Source organism: Oryx dammah, unplaced genomic scaffold (assembly GCF_014754425.2).
Source record: "Oryx dammah isolate SB20612 unplaced genomic scaffold, SCBI_Odam_1.1 HiC_scaffold_9, whole genome shotgun sequence".
Taxonomy (NCBI): Eukaryota; Metazoa; Chordata; class Mammalia; order Artiodactyla; family Bovidae; genus Oryx; species Oryx dammah.
The window spans coordinates 14,833,405-14,854,453 of NW_024070193.1; positions in this window are offsets into that span (position 1 = coordinate 14,833,405).

Sequence of the window (21,049 nt, forward strand, 5' to 3'; positions counted from 1 at the left end):
TCTGTTGCCTTGTTTGGCCTTTTAGGGTAGTTCTCATGGTCTTTTAACTGGGAGTGGTTTCTCAGCTTCTTTACTTTATTTATATATCTCTTACCTTCCGAGTTAAAAGAAACAGTTGTCTGCTGAGGCCTTTGTGTGTGGAGACATCACTGTGTAGCTCGTCTGAGTTGAATATATTTGGTGCCAGGGTTGTTGTTAGTAGAGGGGCCTATCGCCTCTTTTCTCAGCACGTGCTGATCTTTGTGCCCTTGATAGGGTATGCAGACGTGGCAGCTGATGCCTGGTCTAGAAGCGGTCAGCGGTGGTGGAGGCTCAGGCCACCCCTGGAGCACGTGATGGGAGTGGAGGCGGCTCACAACCACTTGTGGAGTCCAGGTGGGCAGAGACAGCACTTTGTGCCTGGTCCTGGGGTTTGGGCAGATGGAGGCGGCAGTTCACAGCCGCTCCAGGAGGGAGGTGGCAACAGACCATGACCCCTTGATCTTTTTTCCATATTACGTTCCCCTGCAGTGATTCCCACTGCTATGTCTTCCAGCTCACTGATCCATTCTTATGCTTCATTTATCCTTCTACTGATTCCTTCTGTGTATCTTTTCATTTCGTGTATTTTATTCTTCAGCTCTGTTTGGTTGTTAATATTTTCTTTTTGTTACAAACTACATGTAACTTCTCACTTTGTTCCTTCTTGCATCCTTTGTTTTCCTAAGTTCTTTGAACATCTTTGTGATCATCACTCTGAACTCTTTCTTGTGTGGATTTCCTTTTCCAGGTAGATCGCCTGTCCCCATGCCGTCCAGTTGGTCTTCTGGGGTTTTATCTTGTTCCTTCCTCTGGAACATATTCCTGCCCCACCTAATTTTTGCCTAAATATCTGTTTGTATTTTCGTGATGCGGTATGTTTTGTTTCTCAGCCTTGGAGAAGTGGCCCTCTTTCAGGGAAGTCCTATGTGTCTCAGCAATACACTCCCCTCTTGTCACCCAAGGGCTAGGGACCGGCTGGCCCCAGAGTAGGTGTTGGCCTTTGTTTGCAGACTCAGTTTCACAGGCTGCAGGCTTGTAGATTTTTGCCTCTGGTGCACCCTGGTGGATGAGGTTGATCTAGAGGCTTCTGCAGGCTTCCTGGGTTGAGGGGCTCTTGCCTGGCCACTGGTGGGTGAAGCTGAGTCTGGGCCCTCTGGGCAGGGCCACGTCAAGGGGTGTGTCTAGAGGTGGCTATGGGCTTAGGAGGTGTTTAGGCAGCTTGTCTGCTAATGGGTGTGGATGTGTTCCCACCCTGATTTTTGTTTGGCCTGAGGCATCCCTGGAGCCTATGGCAGTAGGGCTAGGTCTTGGTTCTAATGACCTAAGTTAAGATGTCAGCCTCCAGTGAGAATTTATGCAGATGAGTACTCCCATAATCTCTGCCAGCAGTTTCTATGTCCCCAGGGTGAGCCACAAGAGGTCCCCCCAACTACCCAGGTCACCTCCCAAGAATAGCAGGTAGGTCTGGCCCAGACTCCTATGAAGCTTTTGCCCTGGTTCCTGGTGCACATGAGACCTTCTGTGTACCCTTCAAGGGAGGAGTCTCTGTTTCCCCCATTCCTATGGAGCTTCTGCAGTCAAGCCTCATTGGCCTTCAAAGCCAGATGCTCTGGGGGTGCCTCCTCCCAATGCTGGGCCCCTAGGCTGGGGAGCCTGACATCAAACTCAGAACTCTCACTTCTGTGGGAGAACATCTGTGATGTAATTATTCCCGTTTGTAGGTCACCCATCCAGTGGATGTGGGATTTGATTATATTGTGTCTGTGCCCCTCCTACCATATCATTGTGGTTTCTTCTTTATGTCTTTGGATGTAGAATATCATTGTTGATAGATTCTAGTGTTTTTTTCTTGAACCCATCTTTGCATGAAGTGTTCCCATGGTATCTCTAATTTTCTTGAAGAGATCTCTAGTCTTTCCCATTCTGTTGCTTTCCTCTATTTCTTTGCACTGATCACTGAAGAAGGCTTTCTTATCTCTCCTTGCTATTCTTTGGAACTCTGCATTCAAATAGGTATATCTTTCCTTTTATCCTTTGCCTTTCACTTCTCTTTTCTCCATAGCTATTTGTAAGGCCTCCTCAGACAGCCACTTTGCTTTTTTGCATTTCTTTTTCTTGGGGATGATCTTGATCCTTGTCTCCTGTACAATGTAATGAATCTCCATCCATAGTTCATCAGACACTCTATCAGATCTAGTCCCTTAAATCTATTTCTCACTTCCACTGTATAATCATAACAGATTTTATTTAGGTCATACCTGAATGGTCTAGTGGTTTTCCCTACTTTCTTCAGTTTAAGTCTGAATTTGGCAATAAGGAGTTCATGAGCTGAGCCACAGTCAACTCCCGGTCTTGTTTTTGCTGACTGTATAGAGCTTCTCCCTTCTTTGGCTGCAAAGAATATAATCAATCTGATTTCAGTGTTGATCATCTGGTGAAGTCCATGTGTAGAGTTTTCTCATGTGTTGTTGGAAGAGGGTGTTTGCTATGACCAGTGCATTTTCTTGGCAAAACTCTATTAGTCTTTGCCCTGCTTCATTCTGTACTCCAAGGCCAAATTTGCCTGTTACTCCAGGTGTTTCTTGACTTCCTACTTTTGCATTCCAGTCCCCTATAATGAAAAGGATGTCTTTTTTGGGTGTTAGTTCTAGAAGGTCTTGTAGGTCTTCTTAGAACTGTTCAACTTCAGCTTCTTCAGCATTACTGGTTGGAGCTTAGACTTGGATTACTGTGAAATTGAATGGTTTGCCTTGGAAATGAACAGAGATCATTCTATCATTCTTTGAGATTGCATCCAAGTATTGCGTTTTGGACTCTTTTGTTGACTATAATGGCTACTCCATTTTTTCTAAGGGATTCTTGCCCACAGTAGTAGATATAATGGTCATCTGAGTTAAACTCACCCATTCCAGTCCACTTTAGTTCACTGATTCCTAAAATGTCGACATTCACTCTTGCCATCTCCTGTTAGACCACTTCCAGTTTCCCTTGATCATGGAGCTAACATTCCAGGTTCCTATGTAATATTGCTCTTTATAGCATCAGACCTTGCTTTCATCACCAGTCACATTCACAACTGGGTGTTGTTTTTGCTTTGGCTCCATCTCTTTATTTTTTCTGGAATTATTTCTCCACTGATCTCCAGTAGCATACTGGGCACCTACCTACCTGGGGAGTTCATCTTTCAGTGTCCTATCTTTTTACCTTTTCATACTGTTCATGGGGTTCTCAAGGCAAGAATACTGAAGTGGTTTGCCATTCCCTTCTCCAGTGAACCACATTTTGTCAGAACTCTCCACCATGACCTGTCCATCTTGGGTGAAAGAGGAGAGTAAAAAAGTTGGCTTAAAGCTCAACATTCAGAAAATGAAGATCATGGCATCTGGTCCCATCACTTCATGGCAAATAGATGGGGAAACAGTGGAAACAGTGGCTGACTTTATTTTTCTGGGCTCCAAAATCACTGCAGATGGTGACTGAAGCCATGAAATTAAAAGATGCTTGCTCCTTGGAAGAAAAGTTATGACCAACCTAGACAGCCTATTAAAAAGCAGAGACATTACTTTGCCAACAAAGGTCCATCTAGTCAAGGCTATGGTTTTTCCAGTAGTCATGTATGGATGTGAGAGTTGGACTGTGAAGAAGGTTGAGTGCCAAAGAATTGATGCTTTTGAACTGTGGTGTTGGAGAAGACTCTTGAGAGTCTCTTGGACTGCAAGAAGATCCAACCAGTCCATCCTAAAGGAAATCAGTCCTGAATGTTTATTGGAAGGACCGATGTTGAAGCTGAAACTTTAATACTTTGGCCACCTGATGCAAAGAGAGACCCTGACGCTGGGAAAGATTGAAGGTAGGAGGAGAAGGGGATGACAGAGGATGAGATGGTTGGATGGCATCACCAACTCAATGGACATGAGTTTGAGTAGGCTCCAGGAGTTAGTGAGGGACAGCGGTCCATGGGGTTGCAAAGAGTCAGACATGACTGAGCAACCAAACTGAACGTTTTTTAATTGATGGCTGTTTAGCAGTTAATTCTGATTTTGGTGTGGTCATGAGAGGAGTGAGCTCAAAGGTCTTCTGTTTGTTTGGAGAGTGTATAATTTCCCTGGTTCTGTCTTACCACAGTAAAGATTTGAAATGGTGGACCAGTGTTACAGCTCAGTTACAGCTCTGAGTTTTATTCAGCAAACAAAGGACAGTACACCCTAGAGGTGTGAGGGCGGGCTGACTCCAGAGGAAAGACCTCAATCTATCTTGACTTCCTCTTTTTATGTTTTGTCTCCTCCCCCACTGAGCCTGCCCTGTGCAAATTGGGCTAGCCACAGGAAGGGGCGTGTTTGTTTCACCTGAGGTTCTCACTTTGGTGCATGGATTTTCTTTTGTTCCATTTTTGTAGGCTTTTCCCTTTCTTTGCCTTTTGCTGCTGCTGCTAAGTCGCTTCAGTCATGTCTGACTCTGTGCGACCCCATAGACAGCAGCCCACCAGGCTCCCCCGTCCCTGGGATTCTCCAGGTAAGAACACTGGAGTGGGTTGCCATTTCCTTCTCCAATGCATGAAAGTGAAAAGTGAAAGTGAAGTCACTGAGTCGTGTCCCACCACCATTTTGGACTCTTTTTTCCTATTCTACCTAACATGTTGATACTTCACCATCTTGTCTCCCATCCCACAAAGGAAGTTATAGTTTCTTGAAATACATATTTTATCCCATTTTGTCTGTCGTCTTCTCCTTGGATCCCTATTATACATAGATCAACTCATTTTGTATTGTCCCGTAGGTCTTGTATATTGCTTTCATTTTTTTAAAAATTTGTCTTTATGTCTGGTATTCTCATTGAGTGATTTCCATTATTCTGTTTGCCAGACTACTTACTTTTTCTTCTGCATTTTTTCATTTGCTATTTATTGACTGCAACTTGGCTTCATCTCAGCAAATGCATTTTCTAATTGGCTCCTCTTTACAGTTTCTAGTTCCTTGTGACAGTGATCTGTATTTCTATCAACAGCCTTTCTTAATTCCTTCAGTATTTTTATTATGTCCTTTTTTGAAGTAGGGATCTACTGTGCTGGAGAGGTCTGCTTCATTCTTCATTCTTACAGGAAATTTCTCTTGTTCTTTTAATTGGAGTGTTGCCTCCGCTTCTGCATTTCTCTAACACTATGAATTGAAAAACAGTTATCTACTGTGGTCTCGAAATGCTGTTTTTTATAAAAGTGTCCCTTTGTAGCCTTTTGTTGCTGTTGTTCAGTAGCTCAGTCACGTCTGACTCTTTGCGACCCCATGGACTGCAGCACGCCAGGCTTCTCTGTCCTTCACCATCTCCCAGAGTTTGCTCAAACTCATGTCCATTGAGTTGGTGATGCCATCCAACCATCTTGTCCTTTGTCATCCCCTTCTCCTGCCTTCAATCTTTCCCAGCAGCATGGTCTTTTCTTATGAGCTGGCTCTGTGCATCAGGTGGCCAAATTATTGGAGCTTCAGCTTCAGCATCAGTCCTTCCAATGAATATTCAGGATTGATTAGGATTGACTGGGTTTTCCTTTAGGATTGTTGTGATCCACACAGTCAAAGACTTTTGTGTAGTTAGTGAAGCAGATGTTTTTTTCTGAAATTCTGTAGCTCTTTGGATGATCCAACAGATGTTGGCAATTTGATCTCTGCCTTTTCTAAATCCAGTTTGAACATCTGGAAGTTCTTGGTTCACATACTGTTAAAGCCTAGCTTGGAGAATTTTGAGCATTACTTTGCTAGCGTGTGAGATGAGTACAATTGTGTGGTAGTTTGCGCATTCTTTGGCATTGCTTTTCTTTGGGATTGGAATGAAAACTGACCTTTTCCAGTCCTGTGGCCACTGATGAGTTTTCCAAATTTGCTGGCATAATGAGTGCAGCACTTTCACAGCATCATCTTTTAGGATTTGAAATAGCTCAGCTAGAATTCCGTCACCTCCACTAGCTTTGTTTGTAGTGATGCTTCCTAAGACCCACTTGACTTCACATTCCAGGATATCTGGCTCTAGGTGAGTGATCACACCATCCTGGTTATCTGGATCATGAAGATCTTTTTTGTAAAGTTCTTCTGTGTATTCTTGCCACCTCTTCTTAATATCTGCTGCTTCTGTTGCTGCTACTGCTGCTAAGTCGCTTCGGTCATGTCCAACTCTGTGTGACCCCATAGACAGCAGCCCACCAGGCTCTCCTGCCCCTGGGATTCTCCAGGCGAGAACACTGGAGTGGGTTGACATCTGCTTCTGTTAGGTCCAGACCATTTCCGTCCTTTATTGTGCCCATCTTTGCATGAAATTTTCCCTTGGTATCTCTAATTTTCTTGAAGAGATCTCTAGTCTTTCTCAGTCTATTGTTCTCTGTTTGTTTTCACTGATCCCTGAGGAAGGCTTTCTTATCTCTCCTTGCTATTCTTTGGAACTTTGCATTTAGATGTGATATCTGTGTAGCCTGCATGAGTCTAGGATTTTTAATGAAAGAGCCTTTTTGAGTATGGGTTCCTACCACATCTTTCCTCGGTGAGCTCTGGCCATTATTGCCTGATGGGGTCATGACTGGTAGTGTGACCAGAGCTGGTCAGGATGTTGAGCAGCATCTCATCTTTGCTCTGTGTTTTACACAGCCCTGTCCAGGGCAGGATCTGCGCCCCAGTTGTTGGAGTAGAGGCCCCAGCTCTCTCTCTGATCTGAGTAGGTGGGACTGGGGTGCTTCAGCTGGAAGAGGAGACAGTGAGTATTCCTTCACAGGAGCTACACCAGGAAGTACAGGAAGTACACTTATAATGTCACCCATCACCCACTGTGCCCACTCCCAGAGGACACTGTCATCTGGGCCCTGCCCTTGGCCATGCCTCAGCCATGGCTATGCAGGCAGTCAGCCCAGATGTCCCTCAGGCACTGAGCTCACCCAGCCTCCAGTGCAGATCCATGGAGGTCAGGTACCAGAACAAGCGGCAGTTGCATGCCTGGACCCAAAATGGAAGCTATGGGGTGAGCCCAGACCCTGGCCTCTCCTCTACATGCTTGCACCCACAAAGCCTGCAGCTGCTGATGTGGACGCACCCACCATGGGAATACCTGCAGTCGGCTCAGATGTCACTCAGGCATTGAGCTCAAAGGAGCCAGCAGCATCAGTCCTCCAAAGCTGCCAAGATACAGCTAAAGTTTCGGCCCCACCTACATGTGTGGTCAGCCCACTGGCTTGCACACCCGCAGACCTCATAGAGGTGGAGCCACCCCCACTGTGAGTGCATGGCTCAAGAAAGAAATTGCAGTGGTGAGCCCTACCCCCTCTCTAAACGTGCATTAACAAGGGGGCTTCTTGTCGACCTGGGCTGGGCTTCCATCCTGCCTGTACCCCCAGGGCAACCAGGGGTGTATACAAATTCTAGCCCCTTGGGGTGGTCTCCCCACAGCCAGCCCCAGTCCTCTCTCCTGATCTTTTTGTTGAAACCTGAGTTTCAGCACCCAGCCACTGCGCACGCCAGCAGGCGCAAGTCTCAGGCTGTGGACTGCAGCCAACAGAAATGGCCAGCGTCCACATGGTTCCTCTCTGTTGGCCCGCCACAGGCTGGTTGCCACACTCTGCTCTGAGCCTGTGAAGTTCCTTCCTGTCCTGGCTGGTATCCCAGCTGTTGAGGGGGGTTCCCAGAGTGAAGGAACCTCTCCTCTTTCCTAGCACCCTCCCACGGGTACAGGCCCCATGCTGAATCCATTTTGTTTTCCCCTTCGTTTGTACCTGGTCACTTGGTGATCTTTCTTGCAGGTTTATTATTATTATAAATTATTAATTAATATTATTGTAATTTTATTATATACTATTACAGTTTTAATATTATTATTACTTTAATTTTGGCTGTGCTGAATCTTCGATGAGACCTAGGCTTTTCTCTGGTTGCCGCGAGTACGGGTTACTCTAGTCCCCGTGTGCCGGCTTCTCCTTGCGGTGGTCTCTCTGGTTGCAGAGCATAGGCTCTAGGCTGCGTGCGCTTCGGTAGTTTCGGCACGTGGGTCCGGTCGTTGCGGGTCCCGAGCCCTAGGGTACAGGTTCAGAAGCTGTGGCGCGCCAGCTTAGTTGCTCTACGCATGTGGAATCTTCCTGGGCCAGTGCTGGAACCGGTGTTGCCTGCAGGGATAGGTTCACCACTGAGCCCCCAGGGAAGCCCTTTCTTGCGGTTTTGATCCTAGGAGATCTTCTACCAGCAGTGAGTAGGTGTTCTGTGAGCATTTTTACACATGTAGATTTTTTGATGTATTTATGGGAGGAGGGAACTCCATGTCCTTCTGTTCTACCTTCTTGATCTCTCCCAAAAGATATTGAATATAATTCCCTGTGCTCTATAGTAAGACCTTGTTGTGTATCTATGTTATATATAGTGGTTTGTATCTGCTAATCCCCAACTCCCAATTTATCCCTCTCCACTCCCCTTCCCTTGGGTAACTACAAGTTTGCTTTCTATGTCTGAGAGTCTATTTATGTAAATAAGCTCATTTATATTGTATTTTAGATTTTACACATAAGTGATATGACACTTGTCTTTCTCTGACTTCACGTAGTGTGAGATTCACTATCTGGTCCATTCATGTTGCTGAAAGCGGCATTATTTCGTTCTCTTTTATGGCTGAGTAACATCCCACTGTATCTCCATGCCACATCTGTGTCCATTCATCTGTCATTGGACGTTTAGGTTGCTTCCATGTCTTGGCTGTTGTGAGGTGACGTGATGACCGGAGTGGTGCAAGTAAGTGTCTTTCCGAATGAGGGTTTTGTCTGTATATGTGCCCAGGAGCGGGTATTTCTAAATCATATGATAACTCTACTTTTAGTTTTAACACATTACTGACTGGGTGATTTTTGCAGGAACTAATGCCTATGACCAGAAATTTGTGATGTGTGAGTATTGAAACACCTGCCTTTGAGTAAATAACAATTTCTTGCATTTAATGTATCTGTTTGAAACTTTGTAGACGTCTCACTGAAGCACGGCTCAGATGGTAAAGAATCTGCCTGCAATGTGGGAGACCTGGGTTCAGTTCTTGGATTGGGAAGATCCCCTGGGGAAGGAATTGGCAACCCACTCCAGTATTCTTGCCTGGAGAATTTCATGGACAGAGGAGCCTTGCGGACTGTGGGTCACAAAGAACTGGACAGGACCGATTGACTGGATGACGTGACATAGTGTGATAGGCAGCGTGGCAGACACCTCTGTGCAGGGAGAGAGAACACCTCTTACAAATACGTAGTGTTTCACTGTGCCGAAGAGCAGACTCTGTACTTTCTGGCCACCTTTTATTTTTAGTCCTGGGGGTGTTATTGTGTCTAGAACACGTTCTTTTGTTTTATGCGATAGTCAATAGGGTGGATGTTTCCCGGGGGCTCTTTTGGAAATGCCACAAGAAGGACCAGGTGTGGGGCTACCACTGAGTGACCCATTATCTAGGTCCGGCTAAGAAACATTGCTTATGAGGCAGTTTATTTGGAGCATTAAGCTGGAGAAGGAAATGGCAACCCACTCCAATATCCTTACCTGGAGAATCTCATGGACGGAGGAGCCTGGTAGGCTACAGTCCACGGGGTCGCAAAGAGTCGGACACGACTGAGTGACTTCACTTTCACTTTCAAGCTTATAATAAATTTTAAATGCATTGAACAAACCACAGTTATTCAAATAGAAACCCACTGTCTTATACCATTTTCAAGTTTTCCAGAGGACATTAAAGTTTGCCAGATATTGATGGATTGATCAACTCCTTTCATATATTTATTATACTCTAATGTGCCAATGGGGTTAGTTATGCGATGGCCAGTCCTCCTGTCTTCCTGTCCTATAGATGCTATGGTGGTGTCATGAATAGTTGTCACTGTGCATACTAGCCTCTTGTCCTTCCATGTAAGAATTGCTTCCCCCTTCCATAAGAATGTCATTTTTCCCCTCTATAGATTTTTAGATTTCTCCTTAAACTGGTTTCATAGACCATGATTCTCTCTTATAGCCCAACAAACTCTGGTTTTATTTTTCAAAAATATTTCAGATGTGGACACACACCATTATAATTGTCTTGATAACATGGTTCCATGACCCAAAATAGGGCTACTGCCAATAATATTATTTCATAGTTTCTTCCCTTCACCTCAAGGTGTAAATCTCAAGGTTGCATATGTGTTCACTTTCACTTTCACTAACCATCCTAACCAAAATTCCATATTTTTGGGGTTTTCCTGGATTATAGGTTTTGAATCGGAGTCATCCACTCCCCTTTTATCATTGTCTCATCGAGTGATAGCTGTTGTATGAGTATACACAGCAGTTGAAATTTTGGTAGAAAAGAATCCAGAAGAGGCTTAACTTTTGAAATTCTCTCTGTAGGAAAGGGAGTTGTCATTAAAGTTGACAACTTTAGTGACATTATTTATTTGAACCTTCTTCTTATCATAAACTTTGGAATGATAGATGTTTCAAGTAAGGTTATCAGTCAACCAGTGTTCTTTCCACTGTGACTCTTATTTGTCCCATCAAAATTATTATCCAGGAAACTTTTTCATGTCACTGTTGGCTACATCGGTCCATTTTAAAGCCTTACCATATTTTTTATATGGTTTTTCATTCTGTTGGTGATACAAGTTAGACAAGCAACCAGCTCAAAAAAGTCACTACCCGAAATTAAATCTGTCATTTCACAAACACTTTGTGGGTTATCACATCCCGTGGTTATACCTGACACAGCTGTAAAGTCTTCTAATTTTCAGGAAATGTTGTCTTCAGTGTACTCTTCTGCAGAAGCAAAGGAGCATTCTCCATCACCGTGAGCTTCATTTTCACTGTCGGTATCAGAATCAGTAAGGTTTTTTGTCTTTCTGTTGGTCTAATTTTCACATCGTCTGAATCATAACTATATTCTGAAGAATTATCATCTTCTGAGATACTAGTATATATGTTGCTTGGACAATCAGAGAAAATATTTGCATAAAATTCACTGAAAAATATCCACTCATTTTTGAATTTTTTTTTGGTGATGTATCTTTTTTGAAAATTTTACAGTCCTAAACTTGTGTTTATGATATTCATGGTTGGAACAAAAACCTAATGGAGCAAAATGTGGATGATAATAACAATCAAGTCATATAATGAACCTGTGATCGATTTAAAGCTCTAACAATTTCACACGGTAATGTTAATTGTATCACTCCCTAAAAATGTATTGATATGTCTCTAGTCAGCAATATTCAGGTAGCAAAAGGCATATTAATATGTCTGTGATCAATAATGTGTTAGGGAACCTCCATACTGTTCCATAGTGGCTGCACCAACCCCATCGCTGCCAACAGTGTAGAAAGGTTCCGTTTTCTCCACATCCTCTCCAACATTTGTTATTTGTAGGCTTTGCAATGATGGCCATTCTGACCAGTGTGCAGTGATACCTGATTGGAGTTTTGATTTGCATATCCCTGATAATTAGTGATGTTGAGCACCTTTTCGTGTTCTTATTGGCCACCCATATGTTGTCTTTGGAGAAATGTCTGCTTAGGTCTTCTGCCCATTTTTAATTGGATAGTTTTTCATTATTGAGCTGCAAGAGCTATTGGCATATTTTGGAAATTAAGCTCTTGTCAGTTGCATCATTTGCAGATGGTTTCTCCGAGTCCATCCATACGTTGTCTTGTCTTTTATTTATGATTTTCATTTGCTGTAAAAAAGCTGCTAAGCTTGATTCATCCCATTTATTTTTGTTTTTATTTCTGTTGTGTTGGGAGACTGACCTAAGAGAACACTGCTGCAATTTAGGAGTGTTTTGCCTATTTTTGTCTATTTTGCGTTTTGGGGTGTCATGTGTTACGTTTAAGTCTTTGAGCCATTTTGAGTTTATTTTTGTGGATAGTGGAAGGATGTGTTTAACTTCATTGATGTACACGTGGCTGTCCAATTGTCCCAACAACACTTGCTGAAGAGAGACTGTCTTTTTTCCATGGTGTATTTGGGGAGAGACAGAGGACAGGAGTAGAGGATGGGACAGGAGGTTGCTGACGCTGACTTTAATGCTTTTTGTCAACTATTTTGAAAAGTGAGTCAAGGAAAAGTTGTTGATTATCTACCTTTCTCTTTTAGATGAAATGCGCTTTAGCAAGTTGTGAACACCATAGACGGGAAGTTTAGGTATATGTATGGCTACAGACATATTAGCAGAAGGACTTTGATAGCAAGTGCCTTGTACTTTAGACAGGGTCTTATCCTTGGGAATCAAACCTGTCTGGCTAGCTGCCTTTCCTCTTTCCTTATCTCCTTCCTTCAACTTCTCCACTATGAATTCTAAATAGAAAGATATCATTTTAGTAGAAGGCCCCAAATCTTCACCACAATCTGCAAGCTCTTCTTGCAGATTCTTCAGACCTCCAGCTGAACTTCCCAGCCTTGCTGGCCACCATCACCTCCATTCTTGGTCATCTAGTCCCACTGACCATCTTCCAGCTTCTCAGACATGCCATACCACACAGGGCCTTTGCATTTGCTATTTCTTATGGCTGGAATACTCTCCCGACTCCACTCTTTCCAACTCTGCCTGTGCCCAGGGTACCTGCAACTTATTCACTGAGCTTTGGTTTAATCCCCAAGTCAATTTTCATTTCTCTGAGGGAAACCTTTCCTGGTCCCCCAACTGGGACGAGCTCCCTCGCACAAGCAGAGCACGGTGGACCCTTCATGTCGGTTACCAACACTGTCGTGGGTGTAGCGGTTTGAGTGTCTGTTTTCCCATCTGGTTAATCCCATAGGAACACAGACAGAGTGTGCACCAGTTTACACCTGATTCCTCAGTGTCTAGCACATAGCTTGGTTATAATAATATTTTGTGCCAACAAAGGTCCATCTGGTCAAGGCTATGGTTTTTCCAGTAGTCATGTATGGATGTGAGAGTTGGACTGAGAAGAAAGCTGAGCGCTGAAGAATTGATGCTTTTGAACTGTGGTGTTGGAGGAGACTCTTGAGAGTCCCTTGGACTTCAAGGAGATCCAACCAGTCCATTCTAAAGGAGATCAGCCCTGGGTGTTCTCTGGAAGGAATGATGCTAAAGCTGAAACTCCTGTACTTTGGCCACCTCATGTGAAGAGTTGACTCACTGGAAAAGACTCTGATGCTGAGAGGGATTGGGGGCAGGAGGAGAAGGGGACAACAGAGGATGAGATGGCTGGATGGCATCACTGACTCGATGGACATGAGTTTGAGTGAAGTCTGGGAGATGGTGATGGACAGGGAGGCCTTGCGTGCTGCAATTCAAGGGGTTGCAAAGAGTCGAAGAACTATCATTTATACCCAGAAAAACATCCACTTAAGACTGATGGTTAAATAAAAACATTTTCCATAAAATAAAAGCTAATTCCCACTAAGATAACTCACCAAAAGAACATCTAAAGGCTGTACTTTCAGCACTAGGCAAGGTCGGTACAAATCACAGATGGTCTGAGAAACAAGATCTTGGCAAATATATTGGAAAATCTAAACACTGTATAAAATAATACTTGCAGTGTCTATTATAGGGCATTAAACAACTAACACACTGGTCAAATAACAGCATATACATTAGGAGAAAAACTAAAATTGAAATGATCTAAGAACCTCACATTGTTTGAGATGAGGATCAAGGTACTAATTAATATTAGACTGTCTTCAATGTAAATGTTTAAGCATATTGGGTATCCACATTGTCAAAAAATAGGAAATGTGGTTTTCAAAACAAAAAGCCAGAAAATGGAATGAGGAAAAAGAAACACTACTCACCCCAAAGAAAAAGGAAGATTAACGAAAGAAAGTGAATGAAAGTCTCTCAGTCATGTCTGACTCTTTGCGACTCCATGGAACAGTCCAGACCAGACCAGAATACTGGAGTGGGTAGCTGTTCACTTCTCCAGGGGATCTTCCCAACCCAGGGATCGAACCAGGTGGATTCTTTACCAGCTGAGCCACCAGGGAAGCCCCAAAAAAGCAAAAGTAGGACAAATAGAAAGCTCAAAATATATTAATGATCACAGTCACTATAATGAACTGACTTTTCAGTTAAAAGACAAAGAGTAAAGGTTGTCAGAGTAAAGAAAATCCAACTCCAGATGTTTAAAAGAAACACTCAAAATCTAAAGATTCAAAGCAGTTGAATAAAAGGATTGAAAGAGACAAGTACTAACCAAAAGAAGACAACCATAGCCATATTGATACCAAACCCAATAGACTTTGAGGTGCAAAACATTATTTGATATTAATAATTGTACATATAAATTATAAATTTACAATTATGAATAATAGTAATGAAAGTTCTCATATGCAAGCAAGATAGCAAGTGAACAAATGAGTAAGAAGTCATTAATTCATTTCTGTCTTCAAGTTGTTGAGAAAACACGTCCATGGCAAGGGGGCAGGCAGCTCTGTTGAAGCCAAGGGGGAGCTCTCTCCCAGCTTCCTCCGTTGGCTGGGCTGCATTGCCTGCTAGGAGCTTGCCATCCCGCTTTACCGCAGCCTTGAATAGGAGGACCTCCCCGTGCTCACCACAGCTTCGCTTCCCTTGACTGCTGGCAGAGTGGACCGGTTTCCACTACTGTTCGGCACAGTTCACCCCCGCTGAAAGCCGCAACTGCTCAGCCACACGTCCTTGGTCCCCTGCTCTTCCAGCCCCAGGTCAGAGATGTAAGGGAACCCAGATGTTCTGTGTCGAGTAAATGTCCTCCAATTATCCCTGCTCTCCAAGCTTCACCATGTACACGTGTGTACACGCTTAGTCCCTTCAGTACTGTCCGACTCTATGCGACCCTATGGACGGCAGCCCACCAGGCTCCTCTGTCCATGGGGTTCTCCAGGCAAGAAGACTGGAGTGGCTGGCCATGCCCAGGGGATCTTCCTGACCCAGGGATCGAACCCACATCTCTCACATCTCCTGCACTGGCAGGTGAGCTCTTTACCACTAGCATTCCGATTCTCCCCCCTCTCCAAGCTTCACCCTGTGAGTCTGACTTAAATTCTTTCTTTATCTGTTCCCTCAGCACTTTTACAAAATTATCAGCACAGAGCACTGTCCCAAGTACAAAGAGCAAACTCCTTGGGAGCCCTTAGCCTGACATTCTGGAACTATCCTAGCACATCCTGCTTCTCTGACTCTCGGGCAGGGAGGAGTGTGGTAACAACTGCCGAACTCCTCAGCGACCCTCCACCCTTGGGACCCAAAACTGCTCTAACTTCAAGCCTGAAGGTAGCTGACAGAGATCGTTTTCCACAGTTTTCCCAGGCGTAATCACACACGTCAACCATTATTTCATATATCCTTTTATATGTTAAAATGACTTATTTGAAAAAAATTCATTATCAATATTATAAACAATCAAATTAAACACTGACTCTGCTGCTGTGAACACTTTTGTGCATGCTATTCAGACATTCCCCACCCACACATAGACGAAGTTTTCCCCATTCATTTCCATTATGAAACAGAGCAGTTAGTCTAAGGGCAAAATGAGATGAAGACCCCTGGATATCAGCAAGTCAGGCGTGTGACACACCCGTTAAAATCACGTGTTCTCAGGACTAAGTTTTTCACTGAAAAGTTGCAAAATCAACAACAAATAGTAAGAGAAATGGTTTCCCCCCCAAAAGAAAATAAAATATAGCTCTTTGCATCGGTTATCTGTGACTGCATGACAGACTGCTTTACCACCCCTAGACGTCACAAAATACAGTCCTGAAACGGCATTGCCCTGCAGGAGCCGTGTCTGCGCTCTCTGGACACCTCATCAGAATTCTCTCTCCCTCTTTTTCCCCCCCTTTAAATTGTGGTAAGAACACTTAACATGAGATCTACCTCTTAACAAATTTTAACTGTACAATACAGTATTGTTAACGGCAGGCGCAGGGGTGTACAGCAGGTCGCAAGAATTTATCCTTCTTGCATGCCTGAAACCCTATACCCTTGAACAGCAGCCCCCGTCTCCCCCTCCCCTCCATCCCCTGGCAACCGCCCTTCTAGTCTCTCTCTCTGTAGGCGTTGGACTATTTTGGATGTTTCATGTAAGTGGAATCACGCGGTACCTGTCCTGTGACTGGCTTCCTTCACTTAGTGTAACGTCTGTCCTCGAGTTTCATGTGTTGTCACGTATGGCAGGATTTCTGTTTTTTTTTTTAATTTTTTGAAGCTGAATACTATTTCCTTGTGTGTGTACGTTATCCATTCATTTGCTGGTGGATGTGTAGGCTCTTTTCAGGTCTCGGTTGTTGTGAATAAACCTGCGGTGAGTACGGGAGTGCAGACAGCTTTTTGAGATCCTGATTCGGGTTCTTTTGAATAAAGACCCAGAATGGGGGCTGCAGGGTCCCACATTAAAACGTGGAGCACACAGCAGAAGGCAGGTCTGCGTCTCTCTGATCCGAGGTCCCCGGAGCCACCCCATGGCTCGAGGCCTCGCTGGCTTCCAGGAGACATGACACCATCTTCCACGGAGCACTGGTTTCCTCCAGCTGGAGCGGGGTTCCGGGACTGCCGCCAAAAGAACCGTAGCTAACACAGTCCAGAACCGATGGCACTGCACACCTGTGCAGTGACAGCCTCCATTCTGCACGTTGCAGTCTTGGCTGTTCTTGTTGCATCTGCCTCTCTGTGGAGTATTTTCCCACGTTTGGGCATTCTACGTACGAGAAACGGGTCCTTGCAACAAGACAGCTGAATTGTGAGTTTCACGTTCTTCATTCTGGGGAAGCTGCGCTGTGACTAATGCTTTTCTGGTTTGAATCAGCCCCTGTCCACCACAGGCGCTGGTGCTGGTTCCGGTGGTGGCCCCCGGTTCCTCCTGCTGGTCCATCTTGAGTGTCCAGTGGGTCAAGGTGCGGTTCCAGGCCAGCGCTCCCAGCAGACCTGTTCTCAGTGTGGGAAAGCCCTGTAGCATCACCATCACTTTGGCTGTGTGACTGTTAAGCATGTGAAGCGCAGCTAGTGCAACTGAGGAACTGGATATTTTATTGTTTTTTAAATGAATGGCATCTTCTTGATATGGCTATGTCAGGTCTTAGCGGCAGCACGTGGGATCTTACTTTTGTGTTTTACTTAAAATGAAATAGCTGTATGTGGCTAGTGGCTCCTGCACTGGACAGCACAGTTCTAGATACTTCACCTAATTAATTATTGCATGGAAGGAACGCCCAGCTTCTTGCTCCAGATGAGGAAATGGATACTCAAAGAGACGCAGAAGGTCATGCCTGACGTCCCCAAGCGAGACAGGGCGAGGATTCAAACCCACATTCAACCCATGATAACGGCTTACCTCCCCCGCAAACACACACACAAACACACACAATGTGTGTGAAACACTGATGGGAATAAAATAAAGCTGAACAGCCCATCTCCGAGGCATCAGCTCTGTTTTAGTTACAAAGCCAAAACAAAAAGGAAAGCCGCAGAGCAGGACACACACTATCAATTCCGCCTAACCATGTAGCCGGCCGGCCAAGGGGCTTGGCTTCTCCCCCAGCCGTCCTGGCTCGACGCGGGGCCTGCGGTCGGGTGTGTTTTATTGCATGCCGAAAACTCCAAGACAGCTCGGCCTCCAAGAACAAAAGTGACTGTGGGGTGAAGAGGGAATGGGGCCAAGAGGCAGGCCCTCCCATCTCCGAGGACGGACACCGCGTCTGACGAGCCACATCCAGGCTTATAAAACGACCGCCTGGGTGCCGAGGGGGCCCGGCCGCGCTGGAAAAAGGTCCCCGGTGCCTCTCAGCTCCCCACGCCCCGGGAAAACTCCATCGCTAACAGTTACGGTCAGCCATTTAAATCACATTACACTGTAAGTGGATATACAAATTGTCAGCCCTAATGAAATTTAGAAGGAAGCAGTGGGAGAGGTGAAAACACTTAGAACTGGTTTCTTGGTTTGCGAGACCCGAATTCAAGTGGTTTACACTGCTCATTGAGAACGTGCTCAGAGTGTGGTTTTCCTGCCGGCATGTGGAGGCTCCAGGCGATCGCCGTGCAGCCTCTGGAAGGTTCGGCCTGGATGACCTCTGGGTCACGTGGAGCAGCTGGAGGCATAGGAGGGTGGCCTCTTTCTCGCACCTTGCGGAAGGCCTGGTGCCCAGCTGCGTGCAGAGGAGCGAGTGTGTTGGAATAACTCAGGAGCCATCAGCCACTAAGTAATTGCCCCAGGCTTCTCTCTCCAGGGCGGGAGGGATCCCGGCAGACAGGAGGGCTTGCGGGTTAGGATGGTAAGATAGGAGCTTCTGTTTAATGAGCGGTCACCGCTTGCCTACCGCTAGGCGAACCCTTTCCCAGGTGGTCTTCCCCGGGCCGCTGCCCTGCACAGGGTTGCCCCTTTCACAGACCAGGTAATGGGAGCTCAGAAGGGTGGAGGCTCTTGCCCAAGATTGTGCAGGCAGTTCTGATTTCGACGCTCAGAGTTGTCCTGCGCCGCCACCTTATGCCCGCCAGGGCTCGCGGCAGGGACCTGTGGGTGTGAGAGCGTGTGCCCCGGAGGAGGGCGCATGCCACTGACATGCTTTCCCTGCGTCGCCCCAGTTTTCATTTGCATTCTCTTTCCACATGATGGGGTTTGAGGCCTGTTCTCCATCTCCACGTGCCTTCACATTCCTGGGAGGCGAAACTACGGAACAGGAAATCAAACTCAGTCATGTGACCGTGACCAAACTCTTGTGCACATGTCAGGAAGTAAGGCCCAGAGAAGGGGAGAGATTCGCTCAAAGCCACACAGCAAAGTGGTGGCCAGAGCGGGGCCACCATCCAGATGGTGAGGGTCCTGCTGGCTCGTGGTACAGCCAGCGTCGGGGTCTCCCTGGCCTGGTTCCCCTGTGGAGGGGACCCTTCCTGACCCACACCGGGGCCTCCTTGCGCAGGCGTGTGAACTCGGATGAAGGACTCTGAGGTGGTCTCAGCTTGAAAACTAGGACGAGTGCCTGGGTCAGGAATGAAAGGTTGGGTTCCTAGTGTTTCTAGCCTGCCATTTGTCTCTTCCCAGTAGCCCTGAGGCGCTATTATCTTGTGGATGAAAGCAAGGGCTCTGTAATCAGAGAGACCCAGCTTTGCTTCTGACCAGATCTGTAGTTTTGGGAAAGACACTTAATTTCCTTGGGCTTCTCTTTCTTCTGTAAAATGGAAAGAGTGACCCTTCTTTTTTTTGTCAGATGCCATGAAATCAAACAGTCATGTAAAGAAAATAAACTTAAAGAAAATAGCTTAAAAAAATAAGCCCCCCAGGACGTGTGTTCAGGAAAAGGGAGGAATTGCTAACAAATCAGTGGTGTGAGTTGCACAGGTCTTACTGTTCACACTTTATAAACAGAAACCTGAGGCCCAAAGGAAGCGCAGTTGGCCCAAAGGCTCCCCTCGAGGGCACAGTTACCTGCCGCCAGCCAGCTGGGGTGCGGTGCGGGGTGCACCTGGGGTTCAGGAGCCCAGGCTGCTCTCCTGTGCCCCAGGATCTTACTCCGTAAAGAGGAGGTAGGTCCCCACCCTGCTCGTGGTACAGGTCTCTCCTAAGACATGGGAAAACAGTCCTTGGAGTTTCCCAGGGATGGGGGAGGACTTGGCACGCCTGAGCTGAGGCCGAGCCCTTCCTCACTCCCCACCCTCTGCTTCCCCAGCCTGAGCCTGATCAAGAACCTTCAGGAGCCCCCTCCCAGTGCCTCCGAGGAAGCACCCTGCAATTTGCTGAATCAGGGAGGCTCATGAGTCATCAAAAGCAGGGTGATAGGAACGTGGCTGGTTTCCTGCCGTGTCGGGGGGTGGGGGGTGATTGCTGCCGCCATGACTGCCATTCAAGCCACTGCCTGAGGTCCTATTTGTTGCCACGCCCTTTACTTCCATGACTAGCCATCGTCACCTACACTCTATAGCGTCATAGCCTCATGATCCACATGAGGATAGGAGTTAAGTAACTGGCCAAAGGACACACAGCTCAAAGGAGCAGAGCTTGGAACCAGGTTTTCTTGACTCCAAAGTCTTCGTCCTGCCCACTGTACCGTGCTTACGGTTGGTTTCTGGGGGTGAGAGAAGGGAATCCTGTCTCAGGTGCTGCCGCAGGAGAGAGGGCCTCTAGGACTCTTGGCCTGTGAGGGAGACGGTCTCAAGGTCTTCGGCAGCTTCTCGCACTTGGTGCGGATTTTTGCACTCTGGCTTCACCACTCTTCTCATTGAGAGGTGGTGTGTGTTTCTCTCTCGGAATCAGGCTGTGCGTGGGCTTGCTTTGGCCAGTAAATGCAGCAGATGTGATATGCATTCACGCCTCCACAGCCACAGGCATTGGTTCTAGGAACTGCCTCAGATACCAAAATCCAAGGATGTTTGAGTCCCACAGTCAGCACCCTGTACCTGTGGATGCAGAGGGATGACTCTAGTGGAACTTTGAAGCTTCCAATCTCACCTGCAGGGGATACGGTGCCACAGCGTGAAAGAGCCCAGGAAGCCCCTTATCCCTAAAGATAAGAGACCGTGTGGAGAGAAAGGCCCAACCAACAGCCAGAACCAGCTCTTGGTGTGTATGAGAGGCCGTGTAGGATCAGCCAGCCCCTTGCCCATCTGCCAGCCCCAAGTAAGAGCAGCAGGACACTGGTCCCCTGCAGCTAACCTGGCCCATGTCGGTGACTCTCGGGACCATAAGCAGATACAATGGCTATGGTTCTAAGCCACTAATTTTTGTATGAGTGTGTTGTGTTATTCAACAATGGACAAGTGGTAAAGTGAATGACTTGACTCTTCTGGTCTCGGTGTCCTCATCTGTAAAATGGGCCTACGCTTGTCAGAGAGGGTGAAGAAGCTCAGCCTGTGAGTCTCGAGGCCCTGAGTCTATAGCACGGGGTTGGCAGCATCAGCATCAAAGGGTCACCACTGGGGTGGGCAGCTCTGGTCAGGGTCTCTGAGGCAAGAGGCGTGTGGTGAGCCCCTCCGAGGGTACGATGCACATGGCAACTTGCTCACAATTACTTGGGCCACAATGTCATTAAGGATGACATTGAGAAACTGACTTAGAAGGAAAACAGTGGTGAAGACCACGGCA